The sequence below is a fragment of the Pelodiscus sinensis genome, chromosome 1 (genome assembly GCF_049634645.1).
Source record: "Pelodiscus sinensis isolate JC-2024 chromosome 1, ASM4963464v1, whole genome shotgun sequence".
Classification (NCBI taxonomy): Eukaryota; Metazoa; Chordata; order Testudines; family Trionychidae; genus Pelodiscus; species Pelodiscus sinensis.
The window spans coordinates 148,011,642-148,034,053 of NC_134711.1; the positions used below are offsets into that span (position 1 = coordinate 148,011,642).

At 46.0% G+C, this 22,412-nt stretch overlaps 1 protein-coding gene across 4 annotated transcripts in view; it reads right to left on the bottom strand.

Annotated features, from left to right (window-relative positions):
• BOC (BOC cell adhesion associated, oncogene regulated) overlaps positions 1–22,412 on the bottom strand; it is a 135,291-nt gene that overhangs the window by 78,380 nt on the left and 34,499 nt on the right. For 2 of the 4 annotated variants that reach the window (XM_075906681.1, XM_075906699.1), the window contains exon 1: positions 261–478. The exons of 1 other annotated variant lie outside the window; for it this stretch is intronic. The gene's annotated coding sequence lies outside the window, so the exon portion shown is untranslated. Of the gene's footprint in view, positions 1–105; positions 479–22,412 lie in introns of those variants that run through there. One more of the 4 variants, XM_075906690.1, reaches the window with a different exon arrangement.

Here is a 22,412-nt window from a genome sequence, read left to right on the forward strand (position 1 = left end):
GAGCGTAAGGAAAGAAGGGGGGAAAAAAGACACCAGAACTTCTCTCTCTAAAACAAACTTTTTTTAACCTCCCCACCCCACCTCACCCCCAGCTGTTTCACTCACCGGAAATCTCTGATGGAGCAGGAAGGAGAAATACAAAGATACACAAAAAATGAGAAGAAGCAACAAAGAGGCTAAAAAGTCCAGGGGCTGGGAAGTTCCAGGCCGGATCTGGAATTCAGCAAAAGATTCTGGGGGGCTTAGAGTTGGGGACTTACTTTCTTTTCGTGCTGGTTGATTTTAGGGATAATTTTAGGGGCGGAGGGATTCTGCCAGGCTCAGGGGAGAAGGAGGTGGAAGCTGTTGCAGGAGGAAGAAAGACATTGGAATCAGGGCAGCCACATGGAAGGAGGTTTTTTGGATGACTGAACTCTCAAACAATTCCCTTCTTTTGCTACCAGTTCTGCGGCTCTTCTGGTGCCTCCCTCCCATTCCCCTCCTCCCCCTCAGGAGGAGGAGGGAAAAGAGGAGGAGCAAGACATGGGGGGAGGGGAGACTAACTCCCCCAAAGGAAGGTAACATACAATAGTCTCCCCCAAATACTAATAATGTTCATCAGATGGATTCTCTGGGCCCCATCTCCCAGAAATTGGGGTGAGCTTAAAGAATCACACACACAAAGTAGCAGTCTTGGTGCTTTCCCTCCCCCTCCTCTGTTTCCATAGAAGCGGAAGCTGGGAGAGTTGGGCTGAAAAGTTTGGCAAAAGAAGGAGGGTCCCTCCACCACCCCTTGTCTTGTGGACTTGGTATGGGGCGGCTCTTAGTGAAAGCTCCTGACACCCTATTCAACAGGGGATAGAGAGAGGTTAGAAGCTGGAGCTGCTGCAGCAGAGTGACTTTCTTACACAAAACACAGCCTTTAGGCAGGAAAGTAGCTCTTGAAACTTACAGCCTTGCAGATGGAAAAACAGAGAGTGAGCGCGTGAGAGACAGACAAACCAGCGGCTGTATTTTTGTTTATCCTTCACTGTTCCATATGGCACATGCAATAGTATGTTATGGTATGGTGGCTAGGCTGAAGGGCACTTGGGGAAAGTTTGTGTCATTACAAAACTAACCCTATATCAAAGATAAAAGATAAATATTTAATTGTCTTCCCTTGTCTCAGCCTTTTAGATTTGACTCACCTTTGAAAGCCCCTCACTTGCAAACTCTTAAGCATGTGCATAACTTCTCACTTGTGAGTCCATGGTTCTGCTCATGAATACTTCATACACATGCTGAAGTGGTCACAAGCTTGGGCTTTAAATTGTAATGTCTTTGGAGCGGGGACCGCGTTTCTCTCATGTGTGGGCAGCAGATAGCACACAGCTCCCTTTCTCTGAGGCTTCTGGATGATACTCTAATGTATTATAATGTAAAGTACTGTGTTAACAGCAGGTGTAGCTTGCTTTTAATAATCCCAGGGGTGCAAGTATTCCAACATTATTCTTTTCACCATGGGCCCAATCCTGTTCCCGCAGATGTTGCAACTCCCGTTGACTTGGGGAAGGATCAGTCCCTCTAATGCATCATAGTGAAAGATGCGTAACTGCACACGATTGGTGGTACAACGTGCACTGCCATCTACATGGCCTGATCTTAGGAGCTCAACTCCTACAAATCCCATTGATTTCAGGAGAGGGGTGGGTGCTTTGCACCTATTGGACTCATAAAGAGCCACCATTCATTGAGAGCAATGTGACCAGAACAGAACATAGGACACTGCAAGCAAGTGCTGATAAAGCCTTAATACTACATCAGTGCTTCATGGATTATGCATGTGCTACAAATTTAACAGAAAAGTCACTTTAGAGGGTTTTTAAAACATTTTACTGGGATTATTTTTCATATCACTAATAAAGCCTGACTCCAGTGATTCTCTCTCTCTCTCTCTCCAAGATGTCATCATGATAGAGAGAAGTTACAACAAAAGGAGCTATTAATAAACATTAACAGAATCCTTATGGAAAAAATCTACTAGATTTTAATAGGGATGAAATTTATAGGGGTCTATAGAAATTACTTTGTCTATAAAATTAAATAGAGAGCATGTACTTTCTATGTCCTAAGGGGCCTCTAGCAGGGATATAAATATGTAATAACACAAAAACATCATGGCCCACCCTGATCTGCAGCTTCAAGGTCTTTGCTTTGACTCTGCCCCCCACTATACCATCTAGAAATTGCTTCAGTAAAGAGCCATGACAAACATTTGTGTAACATGAACACATTCATCTGCTGTCCTTCAGGGAACCTGGCAAAGTTAAATCCCACACTCTGGCTCTGATGATGGCTTATTGTGAGATCTTGGGCAAGTCCCTTCCTCTCTGTATGACTCAGTTTCCCCAGCAGTAAGATAAGGATCTTCCTGTAAGGCAGGTGTCATGCCCACTCACAGGGAAAATTAAGGTGTCTGAAGAGCCATGAGGCATTCTGTCTGGCCAGCATTACCCAGTTATTGGTTTCTCTCTGTGAAGATTTCTATGTAGGTAGCACCAGGAGAAAATGTAGACTAAACGGTGAATGGGATGAAGGGAGGCAAGAGAAAGAAGGATGAGGAAGAGAAGTGATGGCAAAAGAAATGAAACTTTGTGAAAGATTCAGGGAAAACAAGAGCAGCCCAAACAGTCACTTCAGACCTTTTTTACAGTTTCTAGAATAAGCTCTGTAGTAACAGCTTGCTGTCATTTGCCACTGGAAGGAATCTTTGTTTGGCAAAAGAGGATGCTTTATAATGAATACTCTGGTCCTTAGTGTACAGAGAGAAGGGCAACACCATGCTAGGCTTGCAGGAGGCACAACTTGACTGGAAAGATGGGAAAGTCCAAGGCAAGAGAGGGGAAAAAAAGGTGACTGCAGCCCTCCATGCAGAGAGAACAGAGCCTATGACGTGGTCAGGGAATGAGAGGCAGGAGCAGGAGAATTCTGGCAATGCCACCAGCTGGCACCTGCTTTCCTGCTACAGCATGATCTGACAAGGCGCCGTTCCCAGGTTAGGTCCCTTTTCTTGGAGTCTGGTGGTTTCACCTCCAACTCCTCTTCCCTTTTCCTTCTGAGCCTTCCTACCCCCCAGTAGATCCCTCTTCAAGGAGGTGGCCAGATTTGGAGGCACTTGCCCCTACAGAAGTTCTGGGACAAAAATAATCAGATTTCCCCTGCCACTAAACAGGCAGAAAATGCTGATGATAGAGAGGCAACAGACAGATCTCCCTCACCTAGCACTGGAGAACAGAAGGAATCCCCATGGCCCTGGGTACTTGTTCACGTAACCCACACAGAAGGAGACTGGTGGCAGTCTTCCCACCAGAAAAGCTGTGATCTTCTCTAGATCCACCATGGCACTTTGCTGTTCAGTTCTCCCCAAGATCCAGCCTGTCTGCCTTTGCGGGATAAAGGGACAGCAGAGGTTTCTCAAAACAGCATGACTTTTTAAGACAAACAATACAAGGTTTCTTTCTAGCTCAATATCACAAGTCATACAGTCAAATACAATAATCAAAAAACAGCCCCTGAAATACTGAAATTAATACAGTATTGTATACAGACGGCAGCGTACAATAACACACTTCCAGACACTCACTGGTAACTAAACCATTGGAGCAACCTATGTAATGCTGGCCTAGATTCCACATTACCTGAAATCTTTAAGTCAGGCCTTGATATCTTTCTGAAATATATGCTGTATCACAGTATTTCTCAACTTTTTTTTATAAAATATCTCTTTAAAAAAATTATAAGTACTCCCAGTACCTACAGTTTTCAGACACAATTTTTTTCCTACCATTGCAATACATTTCTTTAAACAACTTAATTGTAGCTGGGCGGGTGATGAAAGTTTTGGGTGTAAAAAGTACAAAAGTGCTGTAAAACGTAAAACAAAAATTCAGTTTTGTCCAAATTTCAGTTGTGTTGATGTACCCTCCAGACTTCTCTCTGGTTGAGAAACACTGCTGTCGCACACCCAGAAGACTCCTTACTAGCTTGATTAGGGTTGCCAGGTGTCCAGTTTTGAACCGGACAGTCCAGTATTTGAGCTTTCTGTTCAGGAAACAAATTGAGAAAATAGAAATGAGAAAACATAAATGTCCGGTATTTTCTCAATAAGATGTAATGTAGATTGTGATGTAATGTCAAGTGTGTCTGGTATTTTTGTTGAAACCATTTGGCAATCCTAAGCTTGCTACAGGGCAGTGGTTTTCATTTCGTGGTCCCCACAGAGTCCTTGGGGATCCATAGATCATATTTAAGATTTCCAAAGGGCCGCAACCTCCATTTGAAATGTAAGGGTCCACAAATGAGAAAAGGTTGAGAACCATGGATACAGAATTTCACCCAGTTATTCCCCTATGGCCTGCATTATGCAAGACAACAAGCTAAATGATCTCATGGAGGCCTTAAAAATCTCTGATTATGAAGTCCTTCAACCACCTCACTAACCAGACACACAAGAGAAGAGCTGAGCCATGATGCAGCATGCCCCATAAGCCCACGGATTTGGGCTCTGTAGACCAAAATAAAGGCTTGAGTTCTACTTTTGTGGATCCCTCTGTTTTGCAACAGGAATTGTTCACCCTTCCGCAGACCAGGACTGCATGAGTATCTCAAAGGAGAGAGGCAGTCTTCTCAGGTAGGATGGTTCCAAGCCATTCAGGTTAAAAATTAGCATCTTAAACTACACCTGGAAATCATCATTCAGTGCAGAGCTCAAAGTGCACATGCCATGGACTTTCTACAGGCAGCACCGCTTAAGGATCATCCTGCCACCTTCTGCCCTACCTTAGGTAGCCAAGCGGTCTTATGCGGGAACACGTGGCCCTTGCAGCACATCAGACCTAAGTTATGCAATTATGGAGCAGTGTGCCTTATCCACGTCACTACCCCCTCCCCCATTCCAGGCCAGTCAGTACACCCTCCATGCATTCATATAATTTGAGATTCAATTCTGTTGGTATGACTCTGCTCCCAAATGTGCAATGTCTCACTGTTCAGGAACTGCCATGTATAACCGCACTGTGAGGCTATGCATAGACAGTGGCACTATTTCGGGATACCAGAAGTATCCCAAAATAGCTATTCTGCGTCTTTAAATGTGCCTGTTACTTCGATATAATTGGCATGCTATTCCGGCGTCCCTGAAACTCTCGTTCCACAAGGGGTAGTGAACTTGTCGGAATAGCGCTTTATTTCAAAATTAGATCAAAATACGATAAGCAATTTGCATAGCTCAAATTGCACAGCTAATGTAGATGCACCCTAGAAGTTGTTGGAAAGGAAGCTCAAAGTTCTGATATCTGGGAAAGGGGCAGTTGGAGCTTTTGGTAACTTCATAGGTACAAAGTAGTCTAAGTCTCTGGAAGACAACTGCGGCTTTAATATTGAGGAAGGAATTAATCTCTGCCTTCCCTCCTTCTTTTGGGTTGGGGTACGTTTTAATATTGGAGCCTAGAGTTCTGATTCATTCTTGCTCTTCATCCAGCAATCTAGCTGCTCCTACGACTTCCTGATGCCATAGCTGCCCCTAAATCCAGGCAGAGGGAGAGGACATTTCTGCTGAGGTGATCAGCAGTTAATGTTGACATGTAGATTGTCCTGATGTTTCAGAGCTACCACCACCATTAAGAGGAATCTGATTCTTCACGTGGGTGATTTTTTTGTGGGATGCAGGAATTGTATGTTTCCTTATGATGCATAAAAAAAAAACCCTCCAAGTTTTTTCTGCTAGTTTTTTTTAAATATTTAGACATACCAGGAATGTCAAATCTGGTTTTCCCTGGAGAGTATACTAGAGATTTCGGAGGATATGTATCATTACATTTTACACTTGCTTTGAATGGGCAGGTTTACTGAATCTTTTACAAAGCTTTTCTTTCTCCAGAAGGTTAACTTTTATGTCTACTGAGCTTCTCCTCCTCCCTCCCCCAAAAGAAACATTTCCCCCCTCCACCCAAAGATTTTCTGCTTCAAAATGGGTCCTTATATTCAGCTCCCAAATCCACATCTAGGCACCTATATAAATGGCCTGGTGTTTAAAAGTGCTGAGCACCGAAATCAGACAACTTGCCTGACCATCAGTGTTTGTATAGTTTAAAGCCATTTTAAGATGTTCTACATTAAACAGGAGCTAAACTGACCCCGAGCAGTTTTAGTATTGGGGGTGGGAAGGAAAAGAGAGCAGAGAAGGGTGCCTTAGAATTACCCTACACATTGCCCACAAATCTGGTCCAGAGAGAAATTAGTGTTAGCACAAGGTGCCAAAAGGACAGCTCTGAGCTTTTAGTTCTCTGTTTATTACCAGATGGGGAAAAGCCCAAGTGGCTGCAGTGCAAGTTTTCCAACATGTACTTGTGTGCCCCATTCCCTCCTTGTGTGCCCCATCCCTAAATCCAGGGCAACCACCTCTACACGAAGAGGGTTTGTCAGTTTCTTTGGCCTGACAGAGCTGGGCACCTCTTCTCAGAATGCCAGAGGTCCCTCTTGCTATCAGTGGTGGTGTTTGTGTGACAGGGAGATCTATTCCCTGGCACTCAAATGGCATCAGCTTCTTTCACCCTGGCCATCAAACTGCCCTTAGACATCAAGGACTTTTGGTTACTATTGATCTAGACCAGATTTGTACCAGCAACAAAGCTAAAAAAGCCTCTTTAGTCCAATCACCGAAGTCATCCCATCTCTCAAAGAAAAGGCTTTCGCATGAGCTATTTATGAGGCTCGAGCCTGAGCTAGCAACATTTCATCAGCAGTATGTGCCATAGCATCTATTGTCCTAGACTACCACTGAATAAACCTTAGCCTTTTCTGGTGTCACGGCTGCCCCAGAGAGATTAACACCCCCACCTCCTCAGGGCTGCAGAAACTCCAGCTGTTTGATATTGTGCTGAGGAAGATGGGGGAGCATGAGAGGACTCCAGATGAAAGAGAGAATTCAAAGGAAACTGGATAGTGGAGTTTCGCTAAGACACTCAGTGGGTTACAGACTCCATTAAATTGATCATTCAGCCACTGAAGAGAGTATGTTCTCTCATACATCCTGCTAGGCTGAATTCACCCACACATGCCTTCCAATTACTGTAAAAGTAATAAACAGGCCCAGGAAGGAGGAAGCAAGTGGGGCAGGGGTAAGGCTTAAAAACCAAAAAAACAACCCCAACAACTTTGAGAAGTTTGCGATCTGAATTCTGTGGCTGACAACTATCTCTGCATTGAACTCATCCAAAACCAGGAATTTCAAACGCCTCTCACTTCTGTGGAAATTTGAATCCTGGTTATAAACTCAGTTACTCGAGCCCATGTCTAATCAGCATTAAAATGTACACCCGTGGCTGCATAACTAGAGTGTATTCAGCCCCAAAACAAATTATTTACTGTGTCAAAACTCCCAGTAATGTCAACAGAAAAAAGAAAAAACTCACCAAGGAAGTGCTTTCAGCTCTTGATCATAGTGAAAATAGGAATTTGATAGGTGGGGAAATGGGCTACAGAGTCAAAAACAAGATGGGGCATCCTTTTGCAAGGGTACAAAGCTGTCAAACTGGATTGCTTGTTATATTAGTGAAAAGAAGAACAAAGAGTGTGTGATTATTTCATCCAGAGGACAGGGCTGGGCTGAGGGGGATCAGCCTCTAAGAGAAGTGGCCAGAAAGTCATCTTGACAGCAGCAGGGGAGAGAGGGAAAGAAATCAAATTAAGTGAAGTGAAGTGATTAGGAAGCCCCTAGTTCAAAGCCTTTGAGAAGGGGGGTTACTTTGTTTACTCTGTTGTAAATCTGTTTGTGACTTCAATAATCCATAGGAAATGGGATCATTTCTCTCTTGGCATGTCAAATTAAACAAACACATAAAACCTTGTTTGGCTGGAGAGAAGATTAGAGAAGAAAGTGTCAGGGCAGGATTCAGAAACTAAGCATCTTTTAAACAACAGATTAGACAAATCAGAGAAAACAAAGAGGGAAGGGCTCAAGTCATCAAAACACAGGGCACTGAATTCAGAGGTGAGCCAAGAACTAGGGCTTATCTACTTTAGGAAATTTGCAGTGGTGTAAACGAAAATGCTTTGATGTCGATTTAGTTATCCCAATACAACCCCTAAACATAGACACATGTCTAATGGTTTTACGTCATCTTTACAAGAGTTTAACTTAGGCCTCGTCAACAATTGGAAAATTAAACGGAGCTATGTACATCACTTAGGACTGCGAAAAATTGTGTGTCCTGTGCTGCTGCCCTACCCGCACCCCATGTAGTTGCAGATAGGTCAGTGGAAGAATTGTTACTTCAATATATCTACCACCTCTCAGAGATGCATTAACTACATGGACAGAAAATACCCTTCCCTTGCTGCAGGAAGCATCTACGCCATGGCTACAGCTCCAGTTTAAGCTAAACTATTGTAAAGATGACTTTATCTGCCACTGATAGAGCCAGAAAGGTACAACTTGCATGCAGAAACAAGTGATTGGTGTAAAGGATTGTACAAGGTGCAGGACAATAGTCAATAGGCCCCTAAGGTTGTAAGTTACAGCTGTGCTGGCTCACCTCTAAACTTGGTCCAATATAGTCTAAACCTGAATATTTTTAACTTCATGGAAGAATATAAAACGAATGGTTAGAACCATGGCGTTTTGGTGGATAGAAAAGTTGGAGCATTTGGATTTTTTCCTTGTATTCAGTGGCCCATAATGAATGAAAGCACCAAATATCAAGCTTCTACAGGTTGTACCTTCCTTAACGGGGCACTCTGGTTCGGCAGCATCCATGGGTCAGCTAGAGGACTATGGATATTCTTGCACCACAGAGCCCAGGTATAGGGAGGTCTGGCTGTGGGGAAGGAGCATGGCAGGAGGGTGGCAACTCAGCTGGAAGCCCAGGGAGAGGGGGTATGCAGCGGGGAGTTCTGGCCTCAACAGCTAGCCAGTAGTGGGGGGCTGGCAGTGGCCACGGAGCTCCAGTGGTGGCAGAAAGCTCCAGCTCAGGGAGCCATGGCCAGCCAGGCAACAGCAGGGGGGCAGTGGTTCAGAATGGGCCATAAGGAGAGGGATCTCCCCAATTCCAGTAAATCCCCTTGTTTGGGACCGGTCATAAGGGTGCCAGACCAGAGAGGTCCAACCTGTACCTCAGTGAGAAAGTGGAAATGATTCCTAAAGACTTCCCTTTACAAGTACCTGTATTCAGCTATAATTATTATTAATCTCAATAAAAATGCCCTAAAATAGCATAATTAGTGAGAGTACATTTAAATGGACTGTCCTCAAATGGCTCCTGGGATTTAAATCCACCCAAGCTAAGGGGAAGTTGAGAACCAGGACTGATTTTACCATTTATAATTTCTGAAGACAAGTCCTCTCACTTGTTCTCTTTATGACACTAATTCAATTACTAATTAAAGCATGGCAAGAATTCCTTTCTGCTTCTAATAACGGACTTCCTGCATTTCATCCCCCAAGAACACTGAAAATCCACGAGTCAGTTACACTTTGAATTGCAGGTACTGGCTTTCATTTTACATCCTATGGACACCCCAAACACACTCGTGCCAATGAAAATTTTATGCCAGCTTTGTGCCTTGGCAGTTTGGGACTTTCTGGGAGATGCTCAGGCCCATGACAAGGATTAGAGCAGTCGGAGGGCTACTCTAATTTATTCCCAATTGCCCACAGCCCCAAGGGAACTACAGAACTCAGGAATAGCCGGAGCTCAATAATACTTCAGCCATTCCTCTTCACTCCCAGATATGCCCCTCCCCACCAAACAGCACCACCACCACAACCCAGCTTCTCCTGTAGGGACTAATCTCAGATTGGCTATGCCCATTCTAGCTGGGGCAGCTCTCTACATCAGGGGACCCTCCTGGTTTTCATAAAGGGGTCATAGGATCATGATGGGAACAGAGATTTTAGATGCCTAGAGAGGCCTCCTCTGCTTCCCCCAGACTTAATGGGGTATATGGCTCCCTACTTCTCATTAGCCTCCACTCACAGTCCCTGGTGTCCAGAATCTGCTCTGATCTTGGTCTTTGGAAACCTGCAACTGTCAGACCCTTGTCTGCAGTCATTAAACTAGGGCAGCGATAGAAATGTAGCCGTGTTAGTCTGGGGTAGCTGAAACAAAAAACAGGACTATGTAGCACTTTAAAGACTAACAAGATGGTTTATTAGGTGATGAGCTTTCGTGGGCCAGACCCACTTCCTCAGATCAAATAGTGGAAGAAACTAGGGCAGGCAGACATAACCACTGCCTCTGTGCAGTTCCCTTGCCTCCCCTTCTGCTCCTGTGGGGATGTTCAAGTATGGAAGAGAAATGCATGATGTTCTCATAATCTACATTGCATAAGATCACCAAGACTCTAAGCGCAGATCCTTATATTAAAATATACAGGTTAAGAGTCTCCAACAGAACATGGCACTCGGATCCAATAGTCAGGGCAGAGCTCTGCAAGTAGTGCGCCAACGTGGGAGGTGGGGAAGAGTTTAGCCATAGCACCACTCTGTGGAGCACTATCTTCTAAGGTGAATAAACACTGAACCCAATGGCACTTTTTTTTTTTTGCATTTGGATCAGTCTTGCTAAAATTTGGCCCATAGAAGGTATTAATAAGTGAATCCACAATGCAGCTCAATAGTCTATTCCTAGTGGCTGTGATAATTGGTTGCTATTCATGATGATTATTCTGCATTCTGATTGTTCTGAACCCTTCCTTTTTCCAGAGGCTTCATTCAGGGACCCCCTTGGCTTGTTTTTATTTACACCGCCCTTTTCTGATAGGATGAGATGACTGAGTTGTATCTAGTCCCATTACGATTTTGTGTTCTCTGCACTGCATCTTTACATTCCTAGACAATTTTTCTTTGTGGGGTTCCTTGATTTGAAATAAAAGTAATCTGGGCAAAGACCAAATTGGTGCTTTGTGTGTGGAAAGCAGCAAGAATGCTAGAAGGCTGTTCACGGAGTGGAGGGGGGGGGGCAGTCAGACTCAAGGTCCCAACACTGTGCTCCACAGGCAAATCTGTATCCCCTAGGCCACTCCAGAATCCAGACTACCTCCTTACCTTCAGAGGGTCCCTTATCCTCCCTTTCTAATACAGGCCACAGCTTCATCCACCCTGTGCTACCCAGGTGAATCCCCTCATCCACTCAAGAACCCGCCCCTTTTGCTTATTCAAGAGATCCTGAACTTGCAGTCCAGTCTTCGAGGGTTCAGGGTATATTTAATCTAGTTCTAATCACCAGTTGGATCACATTTCTTCTGATACAGTTCTGTTCTTACAGTCCTAGCTATAGGCATGGCAGAAATTAATTAAAATTGATTTTAAAACAATTAAAATGACTTTTTAAAGCATTTTTCCAATCTTTCCAAGTTGTGGAAAGATTTGGAGCAGAGTGTCAGATATTAATCACTTCATGAGAGCAGACACTGTTTCAAAAAGTTAAATTTTTAACAGTTAACACAAACAGTCAAGATGTCAAAATTTTATCCTTAAATCAAAATAAGTTCTCAAGCAGCCTATCTGTAAACTTCCATCGTCAGTGGAAACATTTTTCTGCAGGGGTGTGTGAGGGAGAGTGAAATTGCTGTTTGCCAACAATCCAGTCCTTCCAAACCCTGCTTGTCTACAGCTGACTCTCCTTCCCCACCTGTTCCTTTAGCATACACCCCCACTGACCTCTGATTGTTCTTTCTTGGCCCCTTTAGATTACTCTAAAATTGAGATCCCATCTTCAACAAGTGAAGGGACTGCATTTCTGAATCTTCCAGCTCTCATTAGTCCGTGCATCCATTTCTCTTCCCTCCCGCATCACATCCCAAGCATGAAGGCTGGATTAATCCAGCATGGAGCACATTGTGCATGACTCATGACAGACTCACTAAAGCATGCAGCACTGATAAAAGGCTGTCCTGATGGGCTCTGTCAGGGACTCTGGAGAAACAGTGTGGAAAAATATCTGCTAAGCCCTATTCCCAGCTCCAGCACCTGGGGTCCCAAGATCAGGAGGCACCTAGGAGAAAAGCCCACAACGCTGGCCTGGGCTTGTTCCTGCCTGAGCCCAGGAAAGAGCCCACACCACAGCCCCTATTGCCTTCTGCTTTAATTGGCTGTTGATGCTTTCAAGGGCTGCATGGCAGCTTCAAACTTGTTGGGCCATACTCATCCCTGGTGTCACGCCATTGGCTTGTATATGGTGACACCAAGAATAGTCCCCCCTGGCCCTCCATTGCTGGGGCCAGAGAAAGAGTTGGATAGCTACTGACCTCTAGCAGTCAAGGACAGGGCATAGAGTTGCTAGGTGTACGGTTTTGAACTTGACAGTCCAGTATTTCAGCTTTCTGCTCGGGAAACAAATTGAGAAAATAGAAATGAGAAAACATAAGTGTCCAGTATTTTCTAAATAAGATGTAATGTAGATGGTGATGTCATGTCAAGTGTGTCTGGTATTTTTGTTGAAACCATCTGGCAACCCTAACAGGGCAGCCTCCCGCCCCCACTCTCAGCCCCTTAGCCATCTACCTGACACTGACTCCTTCCCCACAGTACATTTTCCAGCACTTTGTCCCGTTCAGTCTGAAACGTCCCAAGTGATAGGTTTCCACAGCCTTGGCTCTCGATGTTAGCAAATTGAGTGTTGGGCCTAAGGCTCGAGTGGTTAGCCCTTGCCCAGCTGCTTCCACTAGGAGAAATCGATGATGGAGGCGGGTATATTGTAATCAAACACGACTGCGCCAGACAGTGAGTGCCCACAAAACCTTGCTCTCCTGAACCCAATGGGAACATGCAGCCGTGAGCACAGAAACTGCCTATTTGTTAGTCTGCCTCTCCAGTCAGACCTGCACCTCAGGGAGCTGTGTCTGCTCCCTCTCACGGCCATTCTGAACCACTCTTTCTCTGCCTGCATGTGGGCACTCTCCCGCTAACACCTCCCCCACCCCAGCTTGCCCCGCAGTCCCTTAGCCCCGGCCTTTACAATCAGGGAACCCCACAGCCCATAGGCAGGGGCGGCCCATCCATATAGGTAAACTAGGCAGTTGCCTAGGGCGCCAAGTTAAATGGGGTGCCAAATTCAAGCGCAATATTATTGAGGGGTTTGGAGGTGGGCACTCTGATTGCATGGTTCGACTAGGCTACCACTTGCTGGCAGCTAGTCTAGGGCCACCCCTGCCCATAGGACTTAGCTCCTGGCTGAGCCATGCCAGGCAGCCCATTGCCTTGGACAGTGGCTTCTGTTTCCAGCAAGCTCACCACATGAATGGCGTAATTGCATCTTCCCTTTCAAACAGGCCTGTGATGGTTTATACAGCAAAGATCTGTTTAGTGACAGGCACCAGCATAACATTATGTATTTTCAGCCCATTGCTCCCAGTTAAGAGGATCATCCCACACAATTCCTCACTATTTTTGGTATTAAGACCTGCAAATCCCAATTTACAGATTGAGCCCCTCCCCTTCAGCTCTATTTATGCACCCAACCCCTGTCTCTAGTTACAGAATCTCTTTTCATACTCATTCAAAACACTTCGTCTATCGCAAGGCCACCACAATGCCAGAACATGGACATCCCAACTCTGGATTGTGCAACGGGCAGAAAGAGTTGTGCCAAGAGCTGCACCCATGTGTATGTGTCTGGATTAACCTTGCACTAGGCTGGACACATGTTTCTACAGTGTCTTTCAGACCAGGATTTCATAGCATCTGACAGCTGCCCCAATTCCTGGAAACGTTCAAAACAGAAAGTCACTCCTGATCTGAGCTAGTCCTGAGGCACCTCTTCTAGGAGCATAGGAATAGCTAGACTAGCTCAGTCCTGAAAGTCCATTTTATCCAGCATCTGGCTTCTGACTGTGGCCAGATGTTTCAGAACCCTGCAGTTGGCAGATACAAGATGGAAATTCTGATCTAGCTATTCCACCTAGATTTTTCTCTGTTTTATTTTATCCCATTACTTCTGTTTTTACTATGTTGGACCATCCACAATAAACTCTTCCCCTCCATGGTATTTACAACATTCTTTGATCCACTCTTAGCTATTAATGAGGAAGCAATGCTTGTCTTAGGCCTGATTCTTCTCTGAGTTACTTTCATGTATACTCCACTTTAATTCACACCAATGTGAATTTTAGTGTAAAGTTAAAGATGAATGGGACTGTTGCAAGGGGAGCATACATGACCCCCTCATTGGGGGGTGGGCGCCAGGTGTCTGAGCCCCCTCGGGTGGTGCTCAATCCCACATACGTAGCAGTTTGGGTAAAGGGGGTGCTGTACCTCATCCCATGCCGTAAGATCTGCAGCTTCAATCAACAACACCACCCTCCTGCTGCAGGGCAGTCAGGCCAAGCAGCCGGAATCCACATCACCACCCTCCTTCTGTAAGGCAGTGCGGCTCAATGGCCAGAGTCAATAACAACACCTTTCTCATGCAGGGCGGTGCAGCTTAGCGGCCAGGGTCAGAAGCAACGAGTGTAGATCTCTGTGTGGAGTTGATAGGCATGGGGTAAGGGGACCCAGGCCCACCCTTGCCACCGAGTCCCAGCCCAGGGCCCTGTCAATGATGGAGTGGTCTACCCCTAGCTCGGTGAGGAGACCTACCAAAACATACCAAGCTCCCAAGGTGCCATGACCCACGCTGGGCTACTGAGGCCCAACCAAAGAGTTTGTGGGGCCCAAGGTGGCACACTGGTTGGCTGCGCTGCGTGGCTCAGTGGCTCCCAGCCAGGGCAGCGAGCAAGTGGCAGGGCAGGTGGGTGCTGGGCAGTGCGGGGCCCTGAAGGTGCAGGGCCCAAGGCAACCGCCTTGCTTGCCTTGTCCGAGGGCTGGGCCTGGGGCTACCGCCTACCAGTCTCTCCAGTGGAGTCCTCCTTGACTCTTCCCTTTCGACTGGGGGCTTCTCCTGCTGCTCCCCACTGACTGGCATCCTCAGCTTGGTCCATCTGCAGTTCCTCCTCTGGGGCTCCAACAGCACCTCCTTCCCCATCAACAGTCAGCCCAGACTGAGTAGCTCCACAGGCCTTTAAAGCTGGCCTCCAGCTGGAGCATGCCCCAGGGCCATGTCAGCCAGGTAACCAGGTTTAACCCTCGCAGCCGCACTGTGGGGTTGGTACACCCCAGCACAGGGGCCTTTAGTTCTTTTCGTTTCTCTGTATACATTAATTTCTTCTGCAGCTCCTGAGTATTTTTCCAAGGCCCAAACACACCCTGAGAAGGTTTCAAGGACTCTAGAGAGATCAAATGAGCTTTTAAGATTCAATTACCTGATAGAGCTGCGAACAGCATAACCAGAGGCAGAGCTCAAAGACTAGTGTGCAGGACACAGGTCTGTGGCATGAGAAGGGCTCTGGGATGAAGGATGAGCACCTAGAAAAGTGACCAGTAGCTGCTTCCATCTCTTTAAATGACTTGCTAGCAAGATTGCTATTTACAGATCAAGTTCAATTTTGATCAATACTGTACATTTGCCCCTCCTCCATCTCAACAGAAGAGAAGCAGGTTATCTTCCCAAGAAATTGAACTACTGCTAAGTAGCTTTTCATGGCTGTTTCTGTTGGGGTTGGAATAAGTGAGTTCTCCCACAGACAGAGTTTCTGCACTGCTCCTTACAGTGCATCCTCCTGGGACAAAGTAGCCACGAGTTCCCCTATACCAGGGCATGTACTAAAGCCTGCTTTCATGGTATGACATTTCAGGTGCCTCCTGTTCCTTATTCTGGTTGCAGATTGATCATCCTGTAGAACCCCACAAGGTTTCAATAAACTCATTTGCTGCTTGAAACCAGAGGACTAGGCCCCATACTGCTCAGAAGAGAACACCCTTGCCTATTGGCAAGTGGGTAGAGTCCCCATGAGGGAGGTACATTATGAGCTACAGAATGACTTGGACAATTTTCTCCCCCGGAAACAAATATGTTCCCACTACCTTTCTCTTCCCTCTTCCCACACAAAACCTACACAAGGCACTCCTCAGGGTACAGGAGATATTTCAGATCCAAATGATTTTCTTTAGAAAAATTTAAATGGATTTTTTTTTAAAGCTTTTTATCAGAAATTGTCCTATCGACTTGAAGGCATGCTGTTGGTATTTCTGAAGACATTTTCCTACAACATGTTAGGGCTGTGATTTTCCACAGACCCCATGTTATGTACCAATGGAAATTCAGTGAGATTTGAGGGCTTAACTCACTGGGATCCTTTTGGCAATCCTATTCTAGGTTACTCGAATATTTGTCACACTATCCCCCTTGCACTATTTGTTTCCTTTTTGCACTCACAGTGAGGACAAGACAAATAGGTTGCTGGTTTACCATCAGTTTCATTAGCAGGTCCTTAAGCCCTGGCACAATGATGCAATATTTGGGTTGCACATGCTTCAAAGGAATGCTTGTTGAGCTAAAAAAGTTTCCATTCTGATCCATGTATAGGAATCTTTGTCTTATGGTCTTTGGTTTTATAAAAGCTCCGGGGGTGGTTTTCTGCTCCCCCTACCCAGAGTTCCTAAAATTTGTGCCCAAACTTAGTCATGACCATGTCATGAGTAACTCTCTAGGCACCTCCACAACACTTATCACATGGTATCCACATGTCTTTGATCCTATTCTCAAAGCTCTCCTTCAGCATCATGTGATTCCCAACTTCTCTCTGTTGGGTTGGGGGGAGGGTAGCAATGACGACTGGAAGTCCCCAATTTGAACAACCCCACATTACTCCTTAATTAAGACTGACACAGGCCCACCCCTCAAGAAGGGCAGAGTACAATATGTGAGCAAGTTGGGAGAGTTAATTGGAAATGTTGTTTTCCCTCTGAAGTAAGAGTAACGGGAAAGGCATCCTCGTGTGACCAAGGGCTTAACCAAAACCAGGTCTTCTGCCTTAGTCCTCCCCGGACTGGAAGACAAGAGAACAGCCGCTCCCAGAGCATGTGTGCACATTCCAATGGGAAATCTGAATCCTGGTAGAAATGTGTAGGCCAACCAGTTCAGAATCAGATGGAACCCCATGCTTGCTACTGTGGCCTCCGTGGGCTATTATTCTGTATTCATGACAAGGTCCATCAGAGGCTCTTAGAGCTTCCTGATTGTTTTTTGGTGCATGGAGAACACATCGAATAGCTTCGCACTATGACAACTCGTGGCAGTCCCCACCCCCTTACTCCACCGCCAACCCATCTATCCCTGCAAGCCTAATTTCATTTGTACTCAGAACAGGCTCCCAGTGACTGGAGAAGAATGTGCCAGAATGGCCACAGATACCAAAATGACCACTGTTGACACCCCATCACCTCCCTCCAATGCTTGGAAACAGAAGCGACAGCTTATAGAGAAGCATGATCCTGGGGAAGCGTACGAAGCATGGATGGTTCATCTTGTGCCCAAGGACTAGAGCACAGAGACGGAGATGCTCTGTTGTTTTTCTGAAGAGAGAGAATAGTGCAGAAACAGATGGTGGGGAATTCATGGCTACTCCAATGCCAGGTTTTCCCAGCAGGAGGCGCTTCAGGACAATTTCCCATTTATCCCATTTGAGGTCTCTTTTAAAAGGGGCAGTAGGCGATGATGTAGGAGCACCTACATGCTGTAGAGATTTTCTGGTTTACATCTGTGCTATGCTAACCCAGCAAAGATCTGTTTCTAGCTGTGGTACTCCAGACCCAGCCTCTCCTAGAGGGAGTTAAACTAAGGAATGACGTAGGAGCGTGGGCCAGGGTCCAATTCACAGCTCCTCCTGCACCTGTATCTCCCAGCAGGAGAAACTGGAGGGCATAATATAGAAGTGTTTGTTAGAGAAGTTACCAGCCACCTCCAGCAGTTGTCTGTGCAGCAGGAGTAGACGAGCACTGGCCAGAGAGAAATGCCCAGCTACGGTAGCCAGCCGCAGCTGTCCCGACAGAGGAAAACATTCAGTGAATGCTGTGGCCGTGCTGGCCCATGGGGATTCTGGCAGCATCAAGGAACGGATCCAAGAGATAGCACACTTAAAAGAACAAACCAAAGCAATATCTCCTCATTTTCCTGCCCAAAAGGCTCTCCCTTCCTAAGGAGACCCTGACACTTGTTTCCTTCCCCTCCCTCATTCCTAGCGCTACATATTGTTTCATACACATGCCACAGTTCTGCAGCCTGCCCCTGCATCTGCTGTACAGGCCCCAGCTCCAGGAAAGCTGATCCATTGTTTCAGTCTCGATTTCTCACCCCCCACCCAGCACTCGCCCTGTTAGGCTCCGACAGAAGGAGGGGTGAGGTTGGGGAAGGAGGGAGGGAAAACTCTTCTGTTTCTAGTTGTGGTACTCCACTTTTGTTTATTCTTTCTCTGTTGAGAATAAGACTAAGTACCTTAGTAACCACATACACTGACATTCAGTACACTGTGAAACTCACTGCAACAGTCACCTGCCATAATAGCTGATGAAGTCTCAATCCCCAAGACAGCTACTCCCAAACATACGGCGTGGCACATCCAGGATGCCTTAGGTCCCCTTGATGGGCATGAGGATTTCATGGTGTGTCTGTTCAGATGCTTTATGATTTCCCTCAAAGGGGAACTGACTAGCATACACACACACACACACACACGACTACTGCAGAGAATCAGGAGACTGGCTAGTGGCTTGTTTGTAGCCATACAATCTAGGACTCCTTCATGATCTACTATTGCTGCGTAGGACATTCTAACCCTGTCCTAGGCATGTCTCTGGCAGCATGTGGTGCTGTAGGCCATAGCAGCCCTCTTTGGGATGTCCTAATACCAGTGTTCCCCCTGAGCTGCACAGTTTCCCAGGTGATTAATCAGCCCCGCCCAGTCAGTCCTGAACCTCTGACTGGGCGGGGCTTATTAATCACCTGTGAAGCTGTGCTACCAAGCAGCTTAGAGGGAACACTGCCTAGTACCCATGAGGCACATAGAGAACTGTAGCCTCCTGTCTGCTGATGTTATGGAGGACATTGTGGAACACTATAACCATCAGTCTGGGCCTGTGAGAGAAAACCAGGAGGCACTTTGTACAGCACATGGTAACCGCAAGTCTGGTGACATCTTAGTGCCTCAGTAATGATCCTGTGCCCCCAGAATGTGCTCTAGCTCTGTGGGCCATGTTGACTAGGAATCAGTAACTGTACCACCCTATAGATTACTATTCACCTGTTTATACATCGCTATCTGCTGCTAGAGCGTGGTTCCTTAAAAGTTACAGCAATTAGCTATTTATTCTGTTTGGCATCTACATGAAATTCCTTCTTATTTCCCTCTCCCCTTCCCTAATCTCTCCCCCTTTCTGTCCCCCATTCTCTCCCCCTGCCAAGCTAATGTCTTCCAGATGAGGTGCTAGGAACTGCTAATTGCACCCAGATCCATCCGGATTTGTGCTTCAGTCAGCAAGGCACCTCGCTAATGGATCAGAGACTTGGCAGTGGGCCTGGGACCAGTGTCAAAGGAAACAGATGAGAGAAAGAAAGAGCAGAGTGTTAGAGCACCGAGAGACCAAGAATGGAAAACGATCACTCTTCTGAGCAGCCAGTGACTGAATCCTGATAAAGTTTGTGGTGCTCCCCAGTGAAATTGTATATATGGGACTTCAGACAGCACAACCTCATTCCTTTCTTTGAGCAGAAACCTGACACCTGCCCTGGCTGGCCCTTCACTTTCTTTCCAATCCCTTGGCAGGGAGCACACAGCGCTGAGGGAGGCTCATGTTCTAAGGCTGACAGCAATGCAAAGCTATAACACACCTGGGTTTTATGAGCTTTCGTCCCATGCAGGGCCTCTGCTGGCTTGAGCTACTGGAGCCAGTTTTCCTGGACTGGAGCTTAAAGAGGCTTGGCTGGGAACCTCGGTCCAAGCTGTTTCTTCCCAATCAATCAGACACATTCATCATGTTTTAGGAAACCCCGTGGGAGAAGAGGAACCAGACAGGCTAATGGGAATCTGAATCCTGTGTGTGTTGGAGGGTGGGGGAGAGAGGAATAGATGATAGAAGAAAGGTAGAGAAAATAAAAGGGGTAGGAGAATGGTGCAGAGAGAAAGAAAACAGGAAGGAGGGAGCCGGGGTGAAGGGAAAGAGAGAATGCAGGAAGGAGAATGAAGAGAAAGAGTGAGTAGTGAAAAACATGAGAGATGCTGGAATTTTAGGGCAAGGAGGGCCAAAGGCACAAAGAGAAAAAGGAAAAAAGGGGAGCAGGACTAAGAGGGAAAACAAGAATGAGAGATGGTAGGAAGGAGCTTGATGAAGAGTAGTTTGGGGACAGCCAATTTGGGTCCAACCCAATAGGATTCACTATTTGGAGAAGTTCTGTTACTGGTTTGACCGGACTTGAGTTTTCCCTATCTCTGAACTGCCTAGTTTCATCTGCAAAGAGCACCACCACGACGGCTTGGGAGAGACCACTCACAGAACTTTACTGATATCAGACGGGTAGCTGTGTTAGTCTGTATCTGCAAAAAACAAGGAGAAGTCCTGTGACACCTTAAAAACTAACAGGTTTATTTGGGCATAAACTTTCATGGGCAAAGACCCACTTCATCAGATGCATGGAGTGGAAATTACAGAGACAGGCATAAATATACTAGCACATGAAAAGAAGGGAGTTACCTTATCAAGTGGAGGACCAGTACTAACTAGATTAGTACTAGTACTATATTAGTACTGACTAAAGTTATGCCCAAATAAATGTGTTAGTGTTTAGGGACCACAGGAATTCTTGTTTTTATGACTCTAATGATTAGGTCAGAGGTAGGAGGGCTGAGAATCCTTGAGGAACTCCCAACAAGAAGAACTTCCAAACCTGTAGGGGCTTCTCCCATTGTTACACATATTTGCAAGTCAACATGGATGGCAGATATAAGCCTAAACCTCCCCGACCAGGATTCAGCGTATCTCCCTTTGGAGCCATGCTGTTGGCCTGTCATCTGTGGAACACTACCGCCAAAAGCGCACCTGGGCTGTGACCATGCCCACCCCGCACCCCCAGGCTCCACTCCCACATTCTGCTCTTACTTGGCAGTCCTGCCTATGCTGCTGCTCCTCCATCCATGTCCTCCTGGCCACCTCTTGTGTGTTTCTCTGCTACTTCCCTTGCAGATGCCTCTCACCCTTCTTTGTCCCTCAGACATAACAAGCGGAGTGTCCACACTACCAAGCCCGTTATTTTTAAATAAGGGGCTGGTTATTTCGAAATAACTCCAACTTTGATAGTGTGGATGCTCTGCTGCTGCTATTTTTAAATAAGTACTCCCTAGAATCATTCAAAGTAATTACTCCCCAGTGCTTCCTGGGGCTCTAAATCAAGGTGGAGCCAGCCTTGGACTCGAGACGTCCCTGGAGTGTGGACATGCTATTTTGAAATAGTTATTTTGTGAGTTATTATTCAAAATGAGTTATTCTGAAATAATTTCCTAGTGTAGACATGCTCGATAGTGCAACAAATTTGGACCTGTCACCTATGAAGTCCCCAGATCCATAGAATCGTTGCCAGGTGGGAAGCAAGGTTTAAAGCCAGATTTAGGCAAAATGCAAATTTCAAAATAGGGTGAAAATGGTCTGAGTTAAAATGCCATCAATTGCAAACAGAAGAAGCCTGGAAGAGAGACCTAAAGTAGTAATATGTGCTGCCAGGAATGGCAGCTATGGATAGAGGCTTCTAGTAACAATGTTATGGTACCAGTCGTATTAGACAACCACTACTTGTGCCGTGGGCCGCATGAACCCACAACCCATTTATTTGCAGTCTACAGTGCAGTTTGGGTTTACGCCAGGCTCAGCACACGGCCGGCAGGTGGGGTCCTTTGAACATGGCCTCCACTGGGAACACGCTCCACAAGGGCGAGTCAATATAATGGTTTTCTGTTGATATGCATTTTAGTAGTTAAACTCATGGACTGTCGTTGCTCAATAAAAGTGCTGAAATATGGGTGGAAATTGGGTAAGTGTGACATGTTATTAATATCAGCTGAACTGACTTAAACGGGGTCTGCATGTTGTGTAGTCTTGCCTTAATCTTTGTATTCATGCCCATCAGTGTGGAAGAAGCTATTTGTATATATTTGCATGTACTGTATATGCAACCACCCTTAAGTTGCAGCACTTGGCATGTGCTGTATCACTGAGGCTCCCTGGGCTTCCAAAGTTGAGTAGCCCTTCTCTATACCATGGCTAGACTCACTGTGTGTATGTGGGCACAAATCTTAGCCGACACTCCAAGCCACCCTCATGGCCCATGGGGGCTGCTCTAATGGAAACCTTTGCTGGTCCCAACCAGTATAAACCAGACAAAGCTCCCCTTGGGCTGAATGTTGCTCTTTCATCAACTTTCCAAATCTTGGCAGAGCGCATAGGGAGTTTCCACTAGACTGTGATTCATTTAGTGAAATCAGATCTTGGCCAGCAAAGGAGGGAAGCAGAGACAGACAGACACCACTGAGCA